This window comes from Pteropus medius, unplaced genomic scaffold, assembly GCF_902729225.1.
Source record: "Pteropus medius unplaced genomic scaffold, Ma_sr-lr_union100, whole genome shotgun sequence".
Lineage (NCBI taxonomy): Eukaryota > Metazoa > Chordata > Mammalia > Chiroptera > Pteropodidae > Pteropus > Pteropus medius.
In genome coordinates, this window is record NW_024351730.1 from 14,308,880 (window position 1) to 14,325,522 (window position 16,643).

At 31.5% G+C, this 16,643-nt stretch overlaps 1 pseudogene; it reads left to right on the top strand.

The window, feature by feature from the left end:
• The first annotated feature begins 3,822 nt into the window (after positions 1 to 3,822).
• LOC120588607 (uncharacterized) lies at positions 3,823 to 3,941 on the top strand (annotated as a pseudogene).
• Positions 3,942 to 16,643: the final 12,702 nt, after the last annotated feature.

A 16,643-nucleotide genomic window follows, 5' to 3' on the forward strand; every position in this document is an offset into this window, starting at 1 on the left:
AGAAAAATCCTTATAATAATGTCAGAGAAAAACTGACCATTTAAGAATAAAAGAGCTGTACCTAGTTCACCAATCAAAAAGAAAAAGTTCAAATAATTATATTTCTTTTTAATTTTTATTATCCTGTCATATGAATTATTTCACCTAGTTAAGTTTCTCCTTAAAATGAAAATATGTTCATGTGAAATTTTTAGAAAGTATAGAAAAGCACAAAGAAAAAATAAAAACCTACCGTAATCTTACCACCCAATCATGATCACTGATGTTTTTGCATGCACTTTAAATAAAAGTGAAATTATAATATACATAATTATTTATAACATGCTACTTCACTCATTAACATATCGATAATTTTCCATGTCTTTAAATATTCTTCTATACACTTGTTTTTCATGTCTGCAGTTGATTTCATACAACATAAATCATTTTATATAGTTTACCATTATGTTTTACATTTAGATTAGTTGAGATTTCCACAAATATAAATAATGTTGAGATAAACTTTTATAAAATTAAGTTTTTATATTCATTTATGATTTTCTCTTAGGATAAATTCAAGGAGTTATTTTTGCCATGTGTTATTTTGTCTTCTGAATCACAAACAACTATAAAATACTAAAAGTTTAACAATCAAATTAAATCAAATTACACTTATTTTAAAAGAACTAAAGTGGGTAGGTATATTTGTATACATCGTGAAATAGCTGCATTTTTTTTTTTTTTACGATATTGTAAAACAGTGCAGGTATAATGATAAGTTTAGATAGTAGAAGAGAAAGATACTGTCTCAAAATATGCACAAAGTAATGTTAGCAGGAACTAGATGAGCTTTTTAAAACTATTTGGGATTTTTAAAAACTTACTGTAAGGAAAGAAATATAAAGTTACATTGCCAATCAATAACAGATTAGCATTTTTTTTTACAATAATAGATACCTTTAAGATTTGTTCATAAACATATATTACAAACTTTAATAAAAACAAACAACAACAACAACAACAACAAAACTCTGAACATTTCTATTGATTTAATATCAGAGTTTATGTATCTTTAATTTAAGCGAGACAACCAGGAAAAAGGAAGAGGAGACTAGATGAAGAAAGAAACTTTCTTTTCCATACATTTTTAAAAGAAGCCCTAGGTTTAAAATCCACTAGATGAAGAACTACTTTACACGCTGAAGAGGATAGGCCCTCCTTAATCAGAGATGACACAAAATCAAGACTTTTCAGGCAATACCTGAAGTAAAGAGTAAGTATTTTGACAATGTCAGTATCTGCAAACATCTCCTAGTGCCACCAGGTAAAAAATAATCACCATCAGCAGTACCTAATGCTTATTCAGCTAGTCACGGACCTAAATGACCCTTACTCAGATTTCTGCTGCAAGATTTATAGAGGTAAAAAAATTGAAATTCAGCTAAAAAAGAAAAGTCACTAAAAAAGAAAAGAATCAAAATCAGATATGTGATCACCAATAATTGATGATATCTAAATTGCCAAATAGCAAGCAGTAGGTAGTGATCTATTTATTGTTTGGGGTCTTGTTATGTTTTATGAAAAGTATTCTTTAAATATGTAGATACAGTATGTGTATAGTTAAACCAAGTAGAATGCTAAAGTCAGTGTGACAGCTGATATTGACTATCTCTTCTAAATTCTGCTTCTTTAATGATATCAGTTGGTAGCTGAAAACTGGCCATAAAAGATGTATTTAAATGGAAATTTTTCTTTTTCTTTTTATCATAATGTCAATTGTTAATTTACCAGTACACTGCTGGAAATTTAGCTGTATTTTTGTGAATTATATATTCAGATATACACTCTTATGATGGATAAAATAAAGTATAAAATAATAAAATAACTAGGGGCAGGCTACACTGGTTAATAATGTTACAATTAGACCCAGAAAGCAAATTTCCAATACAGACCCTTCAATGTGAGCAAAAAGGCACTTGATTTTTCATTTAGCTACATCATGTGCTGGAATGATAATTTATAAATGCACTTTCTTTAGTTACCCAATTTTACTGAGATATTTTTTACATAGAGTGAAATACACCTTTCTTAATACAGTTCATGAGTTTGAACAGATGTATAACCCATGCAACTAACAACAAAATCAAGATATAGAGCATTCCCATCACCTCTGAAAGCTCTCTTGTTTCCTTTCCAGCCAAATCAAAAACACTTCTGTACTCCCTGCTCAGATCTCCTCAGTTCTAATTTCTAATATCATAGATAGATTTTATTTATTCTAGATCATCTAAATGGAATTATACAGTAAGTACACTTTTGTCTTTGACTTATTTCCCTCAAAATAGTATTTTGAAAATTCATCCTTGTGTGTTTAGTAGTTCTTTTAAAAATATACTTCATTTAGAAATAGTTCCAAATTTATAGAAAATTTACAAGAATCGGAGTAAGAACGTACACAGAAAAAAACTGTATACCTACCTCTTAGCCAGATCCATTTGTCAAAGGCCTTTGCCTATTTGTTGTAACATTTGTGTGTGCTCTCTCTTGTTTTATACAAACACACATACATATGTCCATATACATATGCATGCATGTACATAAATATCTCTATGTATACATTTTATATAATATATAATATTTTTCTCAAACATTTTAGAAGTTACATGCATCATGGTTCTTTGCCAGTATATGCTGTTGGCTACCTAAAAATAGGTATTCTCTTACAAAATCACATTATATTCAGTAAATTTAACATCAATAAGATTCTTTAGTAAACTACCCCATATTCTAATTTTGTCAATAGACTCAGTTATGTACTCTATGCTGTCTTTCAGCCCCATACAAGGTCCAGTCTAGAATCAGACTTCTTTCTTATATAGTGCAGAGAAGTATTCCTTTGCATGCGATATTTAAGTTGTTTATTCTTTTGTTGAAGGATATTTGAGTTATTTCAAATCTAAGGCTGTCGCAAATAAAACTGCCATAAACATTTTTGTCTACATTCTTTTGAATACATATATTATCATTCTCATGAATGAATAACTGTGAAATTGTTGAGTCAAAGGTAGGAGATATTTGACTTCATAAGAAATTGCCACATACTTTTCTAAAGAAGTTGTACAATTTTATAGGCCTCAGAATATGTTAGCATTCCAGGCACTCCATACTCTCATAAACATTTGTTGTTTGTCAGTCTTTAAATTTTAACAATCCAGAAAAATGTAAATCCAGAAAAATTTCTGTGGTTTACTTAATAATTCCCTGATGAAATATCTCATGGCTTATTGGCTATTTTTATCCTTTTGTAATGATCTGCTTAAGTATCTTCCCATTCTTTTATTAATGTTTTTCTCTTTATTAATGATTTATAGAAGTTCATTATGAATTATTTATGAAAGACCTTTGTCAGATATATTTTTTGCAAAGATGTCTTTTGATTAGGAAAAGTTTTAATTTTAATTAAGTATACTTATTTATTTATTTCATTTCCCTGTCTAAAAAATATTTGCTTAATCTAAGGCCTAGACCTTTTTTTAAGTTTTAGCTTAACATAATTAGGCTTATGATCTGTATTGAATTAAATTCTGGTAATGGTATTTAAGAGTCAACATCCTCAGAAGGTAAAGGGGAGTGGAGAGAGAGGAGGTAGATGGGGTAAAATGGGTCAAAAATGTGGTGACATAAAGAAATCTAACTATAGGAGGTGAATACATGATGTAAATATATATATATGCCTTACTGTTAAAATGTACAGTTGAAACTAACGGATTTCATTAATCAATGTCACCATAAAAAATAATTAATTAGCTAATTAATTAATTAAAAAAGAAAAAAGAAATAAGATTCTACAGCCATGCCACCCTGAACGTGCGCGATCTCTTCTGATCTCAGAAGCTAAGCAGAGTCAGGCCTGGTTAGTACTTGGATGGGAGACCACCTAGGAATACCAGATGCTATAGGTGTTTAAAAAAGAAAGAAAGAAAGAAAAAGAAATAAGAAAAGAAATAAAAGAGTAGATCTCAAGTGTTCTCATGAAAAAGAAAGTAACTGTGTGAGGTGATGGATGTATTAATTAACTTGATTATGATAATAATTTCACAATGTATACATGCATCAAATCACTATGTTTATACTTAAAATATATTATAATTTTATTTATTGTTTTATCTCAATAAAGCAGGGGAGAAATTGTTTAAAAAAAAAAAGTCAATATTCTTTTTATTTTTTCCCCATAGTTATCCAGTTGTTTCAGAAACATTTGTTTACAAAGCTTTCATTTTTTCCTTGGATTGAATAGATATATTTGTTTAAAATAACTTGATCCTATATTGTGGATCTATTTCTGTACTTCTACTTTATTCCATTGATCTACTTGTACTAATGCCAATATCACATTGCCATGATTTTTGCAGCTTTAAAGTAAATCTAAGAATTAGGTAATATAAGTCTTCTCACTTTATTCTTTTTCAAGATTTGTTGTTTCTTCTGTGGCTTGTGCATTCTCCTATACATATTAGTATCGGCTTATCATTTTTTAAAGAAAAATAAATCATTTACTAGGAATATGTAGAATGTGCATTGAAACTATAGCTACATTTGAGGTAAATTTGCATCTTATTTATTGAGTTTTCCTAAAGCAAACATAGTGCATCTCTCCATTTATTTAGTTATTCTTTACTATTTCTCAGTACTGTACTATAATATAGTACAGTATTATGCAATGCAACAATGTACTGTTGCTGGTATATAGAAATTCAATTTTATTTTTATAAATTGATTTTGTATCATGGGAAGATGTTACATTCAATCTTTATGCTCTTTATTTCTTTTTTTGAATTATTGCACCAGTAGTATTTTTCAGAACAATGTTGAGTACAACAGTGAAAGCAGACACTCTTGCCTTTTTCCTGATCTTAGGGAAATTTATTCAAAACTTCATCATTAAGAATGATAACTATAGATTATTGTAGATGACTTTTATCAGGTTGAGGACATTCTATTTTTAAATTGCTGAGAGTTTTTATTATCAATGGATAGCAAATTTTATCAAATATGTTTTGTTTTAGTATAGTTTATTTTTTGTTGTTTTTTTTTGCATCTACTACATCTGTATGATTTTTCTCCTTTATTCTACAAATACGGTGAATTGTATTATACAGATATAGCACTAATAAGATATAACTTATTTTTTTAAAGTCCACAATATTAAGTGTACAATTCAATTCTTTTGATCAAATATATACATGAAGTCTTATAATAGCCACCACAATCATTATATAGAATATTTCCACGGTTCCAAAAAATTATTTTGTGCTCCTATTCCCTCACATCACTCAAACTCTGCTCTCACTTTTGGCTCTGATAATCACTTTCTGGTCCAGAATTTTGTAAATGGAATCATACAGTATAGAATTTCTTGTGTCTGGAGCATTTCGGTAAAACAATGCCTTTGAGAAAATACTTCCTTATTGAACTGAATTGACACATTTATCAAATATCAATTAACTATATATGTGTGGGTCTATTCTTTCTCATGGACCTATAGTATTCTTGCACCAATGCCAAACAGCTTAGATGACTATCACTTTAGAATTAATCTTAGAATCTGTAGTTTAAGTTCTCTAACTTTGTTCCTCTTTAAGAAATTATTTTATAAAGTCTAAATTGTTTGCTTTTTCATATCAATTTTAGCATGTGCTTGTCAATTTTTATTTTAAAATGTGCTTAAATATTGAGTAGAATTGCTTTGAATACATAGATCAATTTGCAGAGAATTGGCATGTTAATAATATGTAGTCTTCCAGTCTATGGACTTGGGATATTTCTTTCTTTAGTTAGGTTTTTCAAAATATCTCTTAACTACACTTTGTATTTTTAGTATACAGGTATTTCTCATCGTTTATAAAATATTTCAAAGAAATCATATTTCTATGCATCCTCATTTAGGATTGTTTTCTTGATGAATTGATTTATCGAATTGATATTTCCCTATTTATCTTTAGTAAAATTCCTTGTCCTCATCCACTATGCCCAATATTGGTATGAACAACTCCAGATTTCTTTTGTATATCTTCTTCTTTATTTATTTTTATTTCATCTTTTGCTTTTCATTCACTCTGCACCTTAATATGTAAATAATTTTCTTGTAGGCATCAGTTATATTTTGTTTTTGTATTCAATCTCAAATTTCTGCCTCTTAAACAGATTTATAGATCTTTTACATGTAATGTAATTATTGATATGAGCGTATATCAACTTATTGTCATGATATTTGTTTTCTATTCAGACCATTTGTATTTCTTTTTTTAATTTTATATGCTCTGCCTTTCTTTCAATAAATTGAGGACTTCGGTTACATTTTCTCTCCACTATCCTCTGATTAGTGATACACTTTAGTTTTGTTTTGCTTTATTTTCAATGATTGTTCTAGCATTTGAAACATGTTATATATTTATAATTATATATTGCATTTATTATATTTTATATAATTGTATAAATTTTATGTATAATTAGTTATTTTTAAATAATGTATATAATGTATGATATAATATATAATAAATATATTTATTAGAATAAATAAACTTATCATAGTCTATCTTTAAATGATACTATATTTCTTCAGGTATACAGTATAAGAACCTTACGACATTATATTTCCATTTTTCTCTCCCATACTTTGGCTCATATTTTCACACATTTTATTTCTTCATACATTATAATCCCCACAATACTTTGTTGTTATTTTTGCTCTTTAAAATATTTTCTCAATTACAATTGACAAAAAATATTATATTAGTTTCCAGTGTATAAGATGATTAGACATTTATATAACTTAAGAAGTGATCACTCCAAAATCTAGTATCCATCTGGCACCATACATAGTTATTACAGTATTATTGACTATATTTCTTATGCTGTACGTTACATCCCCATGACTATTTTGTAACTACCAATTTGTACTTTTTAATCTCTTCCTGTTTTTCACCCATCCCCTAAACTCCCCTTCCATCTGTCAATAATTAAAATGTTTTCTGTATCTATGAGTTAGTTTCTGTTTTGTTTGTTCCTTAACTTTGTTTCTTAGATTCCACATATAAGTGAAATCATGTCATTTATCTTTCTCTGTGTGACTTACTCCATTCAGCAAAATACTATCCAGGTCCATCCATGTTGCTGCAGATGGCAAGAGTTCATTGTTTTTTATGGCTGAATAATATTCCACTGTACATATGTGCTACTTCTTATTTATCCATTTATCCATTGATAGACACTTAGGTTGCTTCCATATCTTCACTATTGTGCATAAAGCCGTAATGAACATATGGATGCATATGTCTTTTCAAATTAGTATTTTGGATTTTTTTGAATAAATACCCAGAAGTGGGATTAGTGAGTCCTTCTTTCTCTCTTGTTATAGCCTTTATTTTAAAGTCTACTTGTCTGATATAAGTATTACCACCCTAGCTCTGGGTTGGTTTTTCATTCGTTTCCATTTTCATGAATTTTTTTGTTTTATCTTTTTGCTTTCGGTCTGTTTTTTCTTTGATTTGAAGTGAGTCTCTTGAAGGTAGCTTATGTAAGGGCCTTGTTTTCTTATCCATTCAGCCACCTTATCTTTTAACTGTGGTTTAAGATTTACATTGTAATGTAAATGTTACCATTTACATTTAAAGTGATTGTTGATATATATGGAGTTATTGTCATTTTATTTTTCATGTTTTGTTATTTTTTCTTCTTCTTTTTAAAGAAGTCACTCTAATATTTCTTGTAATACTGTTTTGGTGGTGATAAACTCCTTAACTTTTTCTTGTCTGCGTAGCTCTTTAACTATCCTCTCATTCTAAATGATAGCTTTACTGGGTTGAGCAATCTAGATCCTTGCTTTTCATTACTTTATCTTTAATCTTTGATATTTTAATTATGATGTGTCTTGGTGTGGGCCCGTTTGCGTTCATCTTGTTTGAGACTCTGCACTCCTGGGCTTGTACGTTTATTTTCTTCACCAGGTTATGGAAGGTTTCCATTGTTGTAGCCGCCAGCCCCCAATAGATACACAGACCACCAGAAAAGAGTTAGTTATAGGAAACGCACTCTTTATTCAGCCAGCTGGGTCTGCTAGAGGTATGCAGACCCCAAATTAAGCAGCCCCGAAATGCAGAGGTACAGGGTTTTTAAGCCCTAAACTCCATTCCTCATTCTGTCTGAACACAAAAGTCTGTTTTTCTTCTATTTACTAACTGTCAACCCACATGTAGGTTGTGCAAGCGGGGGTACAGAAGCAGAAAGCTTATTGTTAGAATGTTACGTTCCCATGGGTGATAACCTATATTCCCATGGGCGATAGCCAAGCAGTAATTTTCCAGCCAGCACACCATCATTATTTCTTCAAATAGATTTTCAATTCCTTTCTCTCTCTCTTCTCTTTCTTATACTGCTATGATACAATTGTTGGTATGCCTGACGTTGTCCCAGAGGCCCTTTAAACTACTGTTTTCTTAAAATTCTTTTTCCTTGTTGCTCTTCTGATTGTTTCCTGCTACCTTATCTTCTAAATCACTGCTTCATCCTCTGCTTCATCTAATCTGCTGTTGATTCCCTCTAAATATGGTCTTTATTTCAGTTATTGTATTGTTAATTTCTGACTGCTACTTTTTTATGGTTTCTATCTCAATTTTTACATTTTCTATCTCTTTGTTAAAGTTTTCATTGAGTTCATCTACTCTTCTCTTAACTTCACTGAGTATCCTTATAACCAGTGTTTTAAATTCTGCATCTGATAGATTGCTTGTCTTTACTTTGTTTAGTTCTTTTTCTGGAGCTTTGTTCTGTTCTTTCATTTGGGATGTGCTTCTTTGTCTCCTCATTTTGGCTGCCTCCCTTTGTTTGTTTCTATATATTAGGAAGGGCTGCTATGTCTCCCAGTCTTAGCAGAGTGGCCGTATATTGTAGGTGTTCTGTAAGGTCCAATCTCTTGGTCACCTAAGCTAGGTGCTTCAGGTGTGTTCTTTGTGTAGATTATGTGCGCCTTTCTGCTGTAGTTGAGCCTTGGTTTCTGTTTGCCTATCAGTGGGAGAAATTGACTCTTAGGCTGATTGTTTGTAAGGACTGGATGTGACTACAGCGGAGGAGCTGTTGTTCAGGGGCTGACCCTACAGAGCAGGATTTGCTTTAGCAGGGCTCTGGTGCTTGTCCAGTCTACCTTTGGGTGTGTTGTCCATGGAAGCAGCTGGGTGCTGTTCTAGGGCAGTCCGAAGCTGGCTACTGGGTACACTGGCTCTATGGCCTATCGGAAGAAGCCTCACTGCAGACCAAGATCAGCTGCTGCCCGTGCCCTCTCCAGGCCCACCTGGCGTAAGCAACAAAGTGATCCACAAATGGCTGTCATCTATGCTGGGCTTGGAGGTGCCTGGGAGAGACCAAGCCATGAACTGAAGCTGGCTGCCAGCACTGCTAGCCTTAGGGCTACTTAGCAAGATGTACAGGGCACACCAAGGTTAGAAGCTGCTTGTTTCAGATTATAAACCTTTGAAAAATTTTAGAAAATTTTGCAGCATGAGCCAAGACTGGACACTTTTATGGAAAAGCCACTGAAAGCGGCTTGGGTGGGCCCACAAGTTGGGTAGGGCAGGGTCTCAGGGAATCTGTTATTTTTCCTTTAAATAGTCGACTTTCTTTTAAAGAATCTAAAATTATATGAAGACAGTTTTTACATTTACTTAAATATATTTTTCTAAATAATTATCTTTTTTTTTTTTTTTGCTCTAGATCCACTTTTCCATTTAGACATGTTTCCTTTCAGATTGATAAACATTCTTGGGAATGTGTTTAATCTTCAAATTGCAGTTATTTGAAGTTGTAAGTTTACTTGTGAAAGATAATTTCACTGGATGTAAAGCTCAGATTACATAGTTTATTTTCTTATTTTAGCTCTGTTAAAATGTTATTCTATTGTCTTCTGGCTTTCATTTTCTTTTCATATGGCAAGTCAAACATGACTCTTCTCATTTTTCCACTAAGGGTGAAATGCACTTTATTCTTTTTGCTCCTTTCAAGTGTTTCTTTATATTTTTGGTCTTCAATTGTCTGAATATGGAATTCCTATAGGTACCTTTATTTGTATTTATTCTACTTGAGTTTTACTGAGCTTCTTGAATATGTGTGTTATTATTCTTGAAATTTCTAAAAAGTTTTGCCATTTAAAAAAAATTTTGTCTCATTTCTCTTTCCTCTCTTTCTGAAATTCTGACTACATATATATCTGACCACTTTTTATTGTCCCATAACAGGCATAGTTTATTATTTTTAATATATTTTCTGTGTATTTGAATTTATATAATAATTCAATACAATTTATATAATGTATTTATATTTTATATACATTTTACTATATACATGTATATCTAATTTTTATATATTACATATAATACATAAAATGAATTAGATAATACAATATAATTGTATTAGACAGTGTTCAAGTTACTGATTGATCCTTTTTGTTGTAGTGTTTACTCTTCTCTAAATTCAATATAATAAACTTTTATTTCAGGTAGTGTAATGTTTTCAACTCTAAAACTTTTTATTCTGTTATAGTATGTATATACTGCTAATGTCCTGCAAGTGTTTATCCATTCTATCTCCTTCTATATTATTTGAGATATTTATCACTGTTTTAAATTCCTTGTCAGTTAATTGTAACATCTTTGAGTCTACTTCTACTGTCTTTTTCCTTCCTCATTATAGTTATAATTAACTTTTTTTTTGCATACCTAGTAATTTTTCATTGAGTATACTGTATATTACAGATGATGCATTGTAGAAACTTTGATTTCATTTCCTTTTTCTAATCATTGGCTTTTGTTCTGGCAGGCAGTTAAATTACTAGTTTATTACCTTGGTTTTATAAAAACTTATTTGTAATCTTTGTTAAGGTGGTTCTATTTTGATTTTTTTTCTTAGTCATAGAGCATAGCACTCATCCTGGGCTTATTTCTATTTGAGTGTATGTGTCACTGGGTCACCTATAGTAAGTTGCCTACTGGCCTAGCTCCATAAGAGCAAAATAAAAGAGAAGTACCCTTGGCGAAGCCCATCTTCCTACAATGTTCTTTCAGAACCCTTTACTGACAAGGTCTAACCTGCAGCAGCTGGCAAAGGAAAAAAAATATTTGCAAGGTCCACCTCTAGTATCATAATGCAGGGCAAAGAAAGATGCACAAATGGTGTAATATTTTCTTAATTATTATAAAGTAGAAAGGAAAAAAGTTACAGTAATTTTATTTTTAATTTCCAGTTATCTGGCAGATCCAAACCCCAACCTCTATCTGTTCATCCTAGTAAGACTCATTTTCTATGTATTTACTCATACATCATCTTGAATTGGTAAGTGCCTTGTTAGTTAATTGCAACATCTGAGTCATCTGTGGGTTTGTGAGAACTTACTTGGGATTTAATGGAAAACCTGAGGTTTACATCAAGAGCCCCAAACTTAAAAGGTCTCAAATTCCAAACTCTTCTCACCAGCACCCTGCATCAGCTACCTTGAAAGTCTCACCAGTACCCTACTGGATGGCATCCTAGTGAATTTTGCTGACACCCCAATGAGAAGCTTTCCATATAGTCTTTTCATCGATTTAGCATGCTGCTTCCTAACACATTTTGCCAGAATCAAAATCAACAGCTACCTAGTAAATTTCCTTGAAACCCTAATGGGTGTTTCCCTCCTCACCAGTCTGGACCATGACATATCAACGAACCTCCTCCATCCAGTGTTCCACTGCCATATCCTCTCTGTGAGGACTGAATCTCAGTTCAATTGTGAACACTATCCCTTCCAGGTTTGTTCCTTCCTTGAATTTGCTCCTTCAACCATACATACGCTATTCTAGCATTCTCTATGGTTCTCTTTACCTTTTCTTAGTAGTTAGTCCCATTTTACAACTTAAAAATTCTTTTCAAATTCTAGTGTGGTTTGTATCTTTTTAATGGACCCTGATATCTTTAAACAATCCCAGTGCAACATTCAATTTTGACAAAAAATTCTCAAAAGATATACAGTTAAATTAAATTCTATTTAAATTTCTGAAAGTGTGTTTGATGCTGAAATATCTACAAACAGAACAACGGCAAAAAATGCAGATTTAGTTATGAAGCTAGGGAGACATTGAGAAACATAAATAATCCTGTAGCCTGCACATATTCTTTAAAAGTAGGTTCTAATTAACATAATGCAGGTGTCAATGTGTGATGATCCTATGATGGCAAAACAAGACTTAAGTTTTATTGTGAAGTTAAAAAAATTCATGTTACTTACCATAATTTTAAAACAGATGTTTCATCTGTAAATATAATTGAAAATAATATGAGATCATTTAACATGAGATAATATAAAACTTTGAATTTTTACCTTATGATAACTGGACCTTCTTGATTACTGATATTTCTTTTTTCACCTGTGAACATGGATTCAAATACTGCCTTCAAAGCTCATTACTTTAAATATCTGTGTTTACCTCACATTCTCTTTCCCAAAACAATTCATTTTTTCCCTTTTTCGTCAGTCTCATTGCTGCTCTTTCTTTAGTCTTGCTTGTAGTGGTATTTTTTATTTTTTTTTAATTGTCATAGGCAGAAAAGGGAAGCCTGGAAAACTGGTAAATACTGGATTTTGTTTTACCCCCTACGTACTTGAAGCAGCTGACTTCTTCTCTACTGCTGAGAGTCAATGAAAGGGTCACCCCACTGCTGTTTGCTATTCTAGAAACGTATTGACTATCAGTATCTCTGGGAACTCCCTGCCACAGCTAGGGAATTCTGAAGTAAGAACTGAGAAAACATTCATTTTCTTAATGATAAATTGTTTTTCTCTAAAATATTTTTGAAAGATCATTGCTACTTGCTACTGCTCTTCTCAGGAAAGGGAGCTTTCCTTTAAGCAGGATATTGATTGATGTAGATGAATAAGTTTGTTTTATCATTAAAGGACTCCATAGGGCTTACAAACTTTTCTTTATCCAGAGTGATGGAAATTGTCAACAGATATTCCGATTGATGAGCATATGAAGTCATTCCATGAAACTCAGTAAGTATTTATGAAGTATCTAGTACATGTTTAGAATCATGTTAAAGCAGAAGTGTTTATAATTTTAAAAAATGTTAAGGCCCTGGAGTCAAACTTCCTATATTTGAAATTTAACGTTTCTATATAATACATGTGTAGTATAGGCAGCCTTTTCAGAACCCAAATATTATTTCTGTATATTTCTGTATAAGAAATAATATTATCTACCTTATGGAAGGAGTACATAAGATATTTCACAGTTATTTATAATTATTATTACTTAAAATATTTTTTTAATATTGGAGAGTTGTATGAATTTTCCTGCCCTCGAAAAGCTTGCATGAAGCAAGAAATAATAAAAATATATTATATATATTTATTATATATTTGCTATATTTATTATAATTGCTAGGCCCCATAAAATAAATTTTATAAATTACAGCACTACTAATGTACAAAATAAACATTTGGGAAATAGTCATTTCCTAGAGTTTTCTGAACAAACTTTAATAGAAAGATGTAACTATAAATAGGCATAAATTAAGTGGATAAATAAAAGCAGAATATACGAAAATAAAATATTCTATTTTTTTACATCCAAAATTTCTGATCTCCATAGGAACACATATAGATTTAAAAAGTAATAAACAGCCTATCATCTATGAACTCATGAACTCTAAAAATGATCATTTTCTGCAATACCATTAAAGAAGAAAATGACAAAGTAAGAAAGTCTTGGTTCCTGCTTCTTTAATGAAGCAGTGTCGGTACCTAGTAAGAGCAAAACACCTTGTGTATATAGGTAAATGTAAAAGTACACAGAATTATATATGAACTAAATAGTTGCAAAATACATTTGCTAAACAATTATTTATATTCTAGTGCTCTATGCAATGTGTTTTGCTTTATTTTGTCTTACTTTTACGAGCCATACTAGGAATCTTTTCCATCAGAACCAATTTCACTAAAGCTGCTTCACACTACTCTAAACTGTGGAGACTGGAAAGTTCCCAGTCTACTTGTGGACAATTAGTATATTAAAGTGAAATTAGAATAAGATATTATTCATTTCCCTACTAGTGAAATTGTACCTCTCCTGATGACTTTTTATTAGTGGCTGCTGCTGACGTTAGGTGACCTTGGAAATGATATAACATGTGTATGTAATGATGCCAATTCAAATGCAGTTCTGTCACCTGAGATCTTCCTGGGGTATAGCTCCTTTTTTTGGAAACTACTCCATCTTCTTTCATGCAATTTAGATGGGACAATCAAACTACCTTGGACAACGACTGGCACATGACCTAAACCACATCAGTCGGAATTTCTCTCCTGGGTGTTTGTATCTTGAGCAGAATGACATGAGTTAAAAACACAAAGTTTCCCCTTTTATCTGCCACCGAGATGTGTATAGTTGACTCCATTCTTTGCCATGTCCTCTAACAATTTTAAAGAAGAGATTGCTGAACAATAAACGAAAGCAGAATTATCCCATTCCCCAAAGAATTCAGATGAAAATTAGTAATAAATTCATATATGACGAGAGAAAGTGTTAGAAAAGAACAAAGTTGTATCTATAAGAAATTATACATGAAATGGCACAAATATTTATGTTTTATCAAGGCCACTCGCATCTTACCCTAATAAGCTGAAAAGGTCACCACTATCTGGACAGTTAGACATGTTTTACTGGGGAAATGATGACTTTTCTTTTTTTCCCTATGCTTCTGTACTAGTAAGTTGGTTCAATAATATGTGAGACCTAATATTTGAGGAGAAAAAGAAAAAAATTGACTGTCAAAGAAACTTGAGGAGACTTTTCTGATACTTGAAGCTGCCCTAGTTTCTCTCCTTCTCATAGCTTGATTGTTCAGATTTTTCTGTAAAGTTTATGAGCTTTTCTCTGTATTTTCAACAAACTAATCTATTACTTAGATGAGTCAATTTCAATTTTTAGCAACCAAGGAGCCATATCTGATGCACAACTGTACAAAAAATGTTTCCAAGTATAGTCAGAAAATACAAAAACATTCAGAGTTTTTTCTAATTTTTTAAATTTATGTTCAATAAAATGCAACCATGACAGCAGAAAATCCTATTTATGGCTCAAAATAATATTTCATTGTATAGATACACCACTTTTTGTTTATCTTTAAATTGGTTTAATAAACATTTGGGTTATTTTCAGTTTTTGACTGTTATTCATAATGCTGCTGGGAATATTCATTTTTAAGTTTTAATGCAAACCTGTTTTCAATGCTCTTGAGCACATACTTAGGAGTAAAATGGCTGTGTCATATGATAACTCTTTATTATATATTTGACCCTAAAGGATTCCCAGATGACAGGTGTGGTGCTGCTAGAGTATATTGGCTCCTTTTTCTGCACCTGTCAGGAGATGCTTTACTAATGCAAGACTGTTAAACTCTGTGATTGATCAAGTTCTCAAAAACAATTTTTTCTTCTTCCTATTATTGGTAGTTCTGAACACTAGATACCTGTCCACCGCCCCCTCATTCTCCTCCCGCCCCCTGCACCACAGAGTCAAAAAGTACCAAGGTATATATGATTGTGAGTGAAAAAATAGGGAACAGACATCAGGTATTAGCAGGGACATAAAGCATTAATACAAGTCAAAATGTTTCAGTGAAAAGGTTCAGCAGTTCAACTTTACAAGAATTACAAATAAATCTATTCAATTTTTCTGGACAATGGCAGCATAAAAAACAAGTAAATTTTGTACTGGGGCCACTAAATGGTGTTTATAGCATTTTTATCATACAGTAGATTCTATCCATTCACTACATTGTTTTAACTAAGTTGTCCTACATGCAAGTAAATGTTTTAAATGTGGTCATGCACTCGAACTCTCTTACTCTCAAATTGCTCAACGATATAAGGTATGTAATGATACCTCCTTTAAAGAATTACTGGGAAATTAAGTAATACACTGTGTAAAAAATCATTTTTTTTCTACAACTCTCAAAAAATATGTGGTTTTGTTTTGTTTTGTTTTTTGGTTTGTAAACTTCAGGCCTTAAGGCAGTTCTTTGCATGGTAAGCACTCAATGCAAAATATATTGAGGATAATGTAGCATTTCTTTGTAAATTTTTATCTGACAGGTGTATCATTGCTAGTTCTTTAGTAATTATGTTCTAACATATTCTCAAAGATATTCAAAATAGTTGTTATATTTAATATGTGTATTTCTGAAATTATTAATAATTAAGTCAGTGATCCATTGTTGAAATACATTTATTTTTGAGAAAAGATTATTTCCTCATCAAAATGTACAATATAACTTTGGTAGTTATTAGTATGGGCCCTAATATTTTTTATTCTCCTCATGAGAAAATCATAGAATATTTCCCTGCCTCTTGGAAGTGCAATGTGGCCATATTTTGATCAACCAAATGTAAGCAGAGGTAGTGTGAATCACTTCCAGGCAGAAGCCTGAAGAGACAACGTGCAGTCTCCACTTGCTCTTTCCCTCTATCTGACAACCAGCAGCATTTTGGAGAACAGTGATTGTCAAGTGATGCCTGAACCACCTTAGGGGATATTTGCCAATCACAGCATAACTGAGAAGGGTGTCCCCTGCATCTA